Here is a 7,311-nt window from a genome sequence, read left to right as displayed (position 1 = left end):
TTGCAGATCAAAGTCTAAAGTTTAAGTTTAGTATTTTTTTTTGCACATTTCTGCTAAATCAGTGTCCAAGTACAAATGAAAATGTGTTATTTTGGCTTCCATACAGGGAATAAAGCGCTCACATTTGGGTTTGATAGTTTGGATGTGGAGTTGGAGGCAGCCTGGAGGACCTGTATCGGGGAGGACCGGTGTCAGGGCCAAGCCCAGAGCAGCTGGCGACAGCAGGAGATGCTGCAGAGGGGAGATCACGATGCTGGGAGGATGGGATAGCCCTCCTCCCTGATGCAGGAAGGCTCCCTCCCTTCCTCATTGTCCGCGGTGTACTGGTGCATTACTGCTCCCCGTTCACTCCTCAGTGTTATCAATCTGTCAGCAGCAGCAGACTCAATTAGTCATTCCCCCGCCACCGGCGCACAAACACTCTACTTCCCTGATTCAGGACGCCGCCACAGTCGGCTGCGTCCTGCCGCGCGCAGCAGGACTGTGAACAATCCTCACGCCAAACTGAGAAAAATGTGTTTTTGGACAACAAATAGTCATGAGTGGAGGTGTGGAGGATGTGGCTGCTTCCTCACTTGTGGCATAAAAACCTTTGTGTCTTTTTCTTGTAATCCCAGCCTCTGATGGAGCTGCACCCCTCTCAAACACAAACACCTTACGCTCAGAATAAACCAGGCAGAGCAACAGGCGGTCTACGTGGTGCCGTGGCTGAATCTGGTTTGCTGGTGGTGGTGCTGGAGCCTCTGCAGAGCCGTGCAGGAGCTGTCCGTGGTGCTGCACGAGCATCCTCACAGTTTTTAAAAAGGAGCTTTCAGCTCTGGGTGTGTCCGTCCTTCATGTCATTCCTCACTCAAGTGTTCCCTTTAGAGCCCCTCAACTAAAATATCTTTTATCTGTTATGTTACCTAATCTACCCTAAAACACAATTTAGATCCCAAAATACACTAAACCAGGGGTGTCAATCTCAATCGCACAAGCGGCCGAAATCCAAAACACACTTTAGTTCGCGGCCGAACAGGATAAACATTTATTAAACGCTCTAAAAGCTAAATTTTTTAAACTTTAAAACCCTAACTTTTAACATAATTATAAACTAGATATATAGCATGACCTTTGAAAATGCTAGTGTAAATGCTGAAGCTAATAGCTGATAACACTTACGTTGATAGCCAGCCAAAATATTAGCTAAATGCCAAATTAGCCTAAAAACAAAGCAAAAAAAAAAAACGTAGGTTAGCCAAAACGGCTAGCGTGTGGCTGAAAAAAATAGCTAAGCTTCAAAATAGCCTAATAAACGAAAAAAAAGCCCAAATGAAACAAAATAGCTAGCATGTAAATATTAGTTTAACTCCAAAATAGCCTAGTAAAATGAAAAAAAAGCATAAGTTAGCCAAAACAGTTAGCATGTAGTTGAAGAAATAGCTACACTTCAAAATAGCATAAACAACTAAAAAAGCCTAAATTAGCCAAAACTGCTGGTGTGTAAATATTGGCCTAACTCCAAAACAGCCAAAAAAACAAAAAAAAAAACATAAATTAGCCAAAACAGCTAGCATGTAGCTGAAATATTAGCTAAACTCCAATAAAGTCTAACAAATCTTAGTAAATACCAAAATCGACCAAAAAGCTAGCAGAATGCCAATTTTTAAAACTGTAACTTTTTAACAGAGTTATGAATAATAAAAAAGCAGGAATATTATTCCAGAATAAATCAACTTAAACCCTAAATAACTTTCAATATTTTACTCTCCATAAAAATATATTTTGTGCATATTATACAAGTTAGAAATAAGCGCAAGATAACATCAGGTCATTAATAACAATAAAATAAAATGATCGGGAGGGCCGGATAGAATTACCCGGAGGGCCGGATCCGGCCCCCGGGCCTTGACCTTTGACACTAAAAAAATGGCATCTACCTTTTGAACAGAAGACTTCTGCAAACGTCTGAAGACTTTGTGTCGTCTTCTTGTCCACATTGGATGAAAACTCAGAGCTACAGACCAGGAAACCTCCAGTGACGTTACTGTCTCCTACTGGAGGACCGTTTGTCCAGCATCTCCATTATCTTTGTGCAGCACAACCATAAATCTGAATTTTTGTTTAATGGAGTAAAACCGCAGAAACTGTGGAGAGGAGAGGCAGGAAAGTCTGCAAAAGGAGAAAAATGAAGACTCAGAGCTGCAAATCAAAAACAAACGAAAAAACAAGCAGAGAACCAGCCTTTCCTCAAACAGAAAACAAATCTGCAGTTTTTGTTTCATGCATCAGAGGTGTTTTTCAAACTGGAAGGAGGTTATCTACAACAGCATTCAGCAGCAGCAGATGAAAGCGTTTGGTACAGATCTGCAGGATTCCTCTGTTGGGATCGGGATACTGCAGCGGAAGGAGATCAGTTCTGACCAGCAGCAAAGCCAGACACAAGTTTTTATAGTTCTTTTTTTAATTCCAAAATAAGTTCGTTCATTGAACATGTAAACAATATAAATATGTCTGTAACTCTGCGCAGGACCAGAAAATGTGAGACTCCACCTTCACTTTTGTTGCTTTGAGAATGTAAAATATTCACAATTTGGGGACAAATGTTTACATCTGGTTATCACCAATAGTTTACAGGATTGATTCGATTTGCGATTCCTTTTTTTGATTCATTTGATTCTATTCAATATTGATTTTTACACTAGTTTCTCACATTAAAAATCTGCTTTCAATCCTTCTGTTTTTTCAAAACACTTTGAATCTCTGAGGTTTTTCCAGAGAAGAGTAACGTCACCGGAAAATATTTTTTTTTTTGGCAGAAAAGGAAATGGATAAAGATCAATCTCTAGTTTTATGGATCAATTATTTGTTTACTGGACTTTGATCAATTCAGAGTGGTTCTTCAAACCCAAATATTGTTTTTTTGGGCAATACTTTGTACAGTCTTTGTGTTTTCAACATTATTTTTCTACTGTTGTTTGGCATTCAGCCCCTAAAAGTTTGATAAAAAATTACAAAGTCATAAACTTTTATTAAATACTTCTATTTTGGATTTAACAATGAACATTTGTTAGCCTTTTTAATAGTTTTTTTTATTTTTTTAAATGTGGCCTATGTCTTCAGCCGTTGGTTAACTTGAATTGACTAAAAATGTTTTCAGACACAGAACCCGACATAATTGCCTCTGGTTCATCTCAGTCGGGTTCTGTCGACACTTTTATTGGGTTTCCATGAAATACCGTCCTGTCTGTTTTCTGGTGGAGAGCTGAAGTCATAAATCAGATCAGATCGTCCCAGAGATCTGCTAGCATCCTAACCTGTTCTTCCCCAGTGAAGCCTCTTTTTATAGTGTGAATGTTTACCAAGCAGTGATTCTCCTGCTCCTTCCTGTATGTTTTTTGGCATGTAAATCACACTTTCAGTGATTTTCGGCTCTTTCAGGACATTACTGTTTGAATATTTGCTATTCATAAACTTTATAGGCTATAGTTTTGTAAATACTGAGCAAAATGTTCCCCATAAGAAATGAATGAGAACGTCTTCAAATTTCAAAATTTAAAAGTCCCCCTACAACAATTTTTTTACATTTTCTTTAAACGTTCCCAGTGGGGTTTTAATTAGGATTGTGAAGGACTGACGTTGCTGTAAATCCAATCCAGTTTTTCCTCAGATCCCTTAGGAAAATAATGAAAGCTGACATTAGTACGGCCTTTCACTGAATTACAGTCCTTTACAGCACAGAAGTGGGATGTTATACTATCTTCTCCGGCCTCTACAGCTACATCCGGGCTAGCTAGCTACTGTGACGTATGAAAGTTTCAGGAATTCAAACTGAGTTTTTCTCGGGCCCTTTGAGTGACATACTCGGAAATGCAAAGACGAAATGATTTCTTATTATATTTTTTCTACTTCAGGAGAAAAATGCCACACATACATGTTAAAAAATAAAAAAACAACATTATTTTAATTGAAGGGGTACTTTAAGTAGATTAGCAACTAGCCTTTAAATATATTCTTGGGCTGTGTTTTCATCTTTTATAGTAATAAGAAAAATGGAGTTTAGCTAATATTTTAGCAACATGCTAACATTTTTGGTCAATTTGTTATCTAGTGAGATTTTTATTGGCTAATTCGGAGTTTAGCTAATATTTTAGCAACATGCTAACGTTTTTGACTAATTTAGTTTACTGAGGAGTTTTAGGCTATTTTGGAGTCTAGCTAGTATTTAAGCAATAAGCCAAATTTTTTGGCTAACTTGGAGTATAACACATATCTAAGCAACACACTAAATATTTTTACAAAATTGGCACGTATTAAGAATTTATTAAGAAGTAATTTTACAACAGAAATTTAGAAATTTAGGTCAACTTCAGCGCTCTTTCATAGTATTTTAATTAAATTTTCAGTCTCAGCAAATGCAACAATTTTCAAATAGCTTTTTGCATTTTCAGCAATTAAAGTAAATTCCGTCACTTTTCACCAAAAGCATCAGCATCTTCAGTGACTACTTTCAGCAAAAAGCATTCACACTAGTATTATCACAGAGAATCCAACATTTCTATTTTTTCCCTATTTTTTCTGAAAACTCAAACATGTCTGGACCGGTTGACCTCGTTCAGAGGCAATGTTCGAACGAGCTCTGGAACCATTTAAATAATCGACTTTGTGGCCTTCACAGAAACAGTATTAACATTCAGTGTTCCTCACATTTCTTCAGCTTTGGTTTGCTGTTGATTCAATGTGACTCCTGAAAGACAGAAAACTCATTGGAAAATATTTCTCTGGATTTGTTTTGTAGGAGATGAGATGATGGGATGCTCTGGGACTAAATGATTGCTGATCAGAAAGGGGTTTTTATCTGCAGTGGTAGCTGTTGTCCTCGCCTTGCTCTGAAGGCGTGACGCTGGCCCGCCTCTCTGCAGGTAATGCTGTTGGCAGTCCACATGGCCCAGATGACAGCCCTGTTTTCCCCTCCGCGGTCACGAGCCAAGACGCCCAGCCATCTGTCAGATTTAGCTTCCAACTGCAACCTGGCTTAGCCCCGCCAGTTCCTCATCCCTCGCTCAAGAGTCGAGGCTCTTGTTAATTCTCCAGAGTTGGACTTGAACAATTGCTTATTTACACAGAAGGGTGTCCTATAATCTGATCAACATGTATTTTTACATAAAAGCTGTGATTCTTTGGTTTGGATTGGACTGGATTTGGCTGTATGTCTCATAAATAGGTTCTGGAAGCTTCAGGTTTTTAAAAGGTTCAGCTGTCAGATTTGAGATTTGCTCCTGATGTCCTTTTCTCTGTGTCCAATTTCTCTCAGATACTATCTGGTATTGGGTTGAAGGGGACGGGGAGCGGCGGAGTTAAAGTCAGCTGCTTGATAGGGGTACGGAACTGGGAGCTGTCTTAGGACTGAGCTTTTGTGTCCCACAGTGAGGAGTTGATGAGCAGCTGTTTCTATAGTAAAGGACTCGCTCCAATCAGTTTTTTAATTATGATGATGCTGTTTTTTGCCAAAATCTAAAAATCTGTTGTTTTCTAGAACATAGTTTCTGCATAGCAGTAGGAGTTTATTAAAAATTTGCCTCTGAGTTGTGGCCGGGAGCACTGACACTTCTTTCCCCATCCTGCTGCTGAGAGCTCTCTGTTTACATTCTCTGCCACTAGCTTACAGCCCCTCACACCCCCAACCTAACATTACCAGTGCAACAAAAATGGCGAGTAATATTGTTTCTATCCAGCTGTACGGTTTCAGTCAACAAACTCAGACGAGGAAAACAAAGACGTTCATGGATCTATTTGTTTGCAAATTGATCCATCAGAATGAAGCAGATCAGGGAAGGGGGTGTGTGGCTTGCCCATATTTTCAACATCATAAGTGCGATTTTTTTTTTTCAAGCAGCATTTTTTCATCTGCTCTTGATTCACAACAATTTGAAAAAACAACAACAAAAAAATGCAGTTTAAATCTTAATTTTCTTTATATGTGTCCATCAGAAAAGGGTCACCAGAACACGTTAAAAATACAATTTTCATCGAAGTGAGACTTTAAGTTTTTCCTAAATTAGTTTTTCATTTCTTAAAAATCTTGTATTACTTATGTATGTTTGTTTCTTTTTTCCCAAACTTTAGAAAATGTAATTAATCCATTAATCCTGGTAAAAAAAAAGAACTCTTTTCTTTTAACTGAGATTATCATCTCAATGGGTTGTTAGCTTTATCAGATCAAAGACTTTACATTTAGCAGTTAGCCAGTCAGAGCAGATGTCATCTTTTTTTTCTCCCCGATTCCCGCCATAAATAAGGTGGGGGAGGGTACAAGCAGGAATTCCCAGCTGTTGCTAGGCAGAAAAAACTATCTAATATTAATCTTTTATGTTAAACTGCAGACACTTTTCACATATTAAAATTATTGATACTCTTTGAAAACCACATCAGTTTAAAGAGAATAAATGTATCACAATAGATTATAGTGAATTTGGAGGAAAAAATATTAAAATGTTTAGTTTATTTTTATTAAATCCAGTACGATACACTTAAACCTGAACTATCACAATGAAACAATGAACTATCAATTGAAAAACATTGTAAACTGAATTTTGAACAGCACAATTGTATGTGTATATATATATATATGTGTATATATATTTATGAATGATGCCTTTATTACTCCCACAGAGGGGAAATTCATTGTTTTCCAGTACAGGAACGATACCTGCTCCTTTGTGCAAGGCGGAACAGGCTGAGCACTGCTTGTGCCCTACAGAATGACCTCTAGAGGACCACTGGTGTGAATGTCTCTACCCAAACAATCAGGAACAGACTTCATGAAGGTGGCCTGAGGCCCCACGTCCTATAGTGGGCCCTGTGCTCACTGCCCAGCACCGTGGAGCTCCACTGGTATTTGCTCAAGAACACCAGAAATGGTGCTCTGACTGCCATAAGGTATCCAGATGAAATCCTTGAACCCATTGTCAGACCCTACACTGGTGCAGTAGGTCCTGGTTTCCTCCTAATACACGACAATGCCCGGCCTCACGTGTCAGGAGTATGCAGGCAGTACCTGGAGGATGAAGGGACTGAAACAGTTGAATGGCCTTCACCATCCCCTGACTTAAACCCAATAGAACATCTCTGGGACATTATGTTTGGGTCCATTAGGCGCCGCCAGGTTGCTCCTCAGACTGTACAACAGCTCAGGGATGCCCTCACACAGATCTGAGAGGAAATGCCACAAGACACCATCCGTCATCTCATTAGCAGCATTCACCACGTTGTCAAGCATGCATACAAGCTGGTGGGGGCCACACAAGATACTGGAAAGCATTTTGAGTTTCA

This window comes from Oryzias melastigma, linkage group LG14, assembly GCF_002922805.2.
Source record: "Oryzias melastigma strain HK-1 linkage group LG14, ASM292280v2, whole genome shotgun sequence".
In the NCBI taxonomy this organism is placed as follows: domain Eukaryota; kingdom Metazoa; phylum Chordata; class Actinopteri; order Beloniformes; family Adrianichthyidae; genus Oryzias; species Oryzias melastigma.
Note: the sequence above shows the minus strand (reverse complement) of the source record.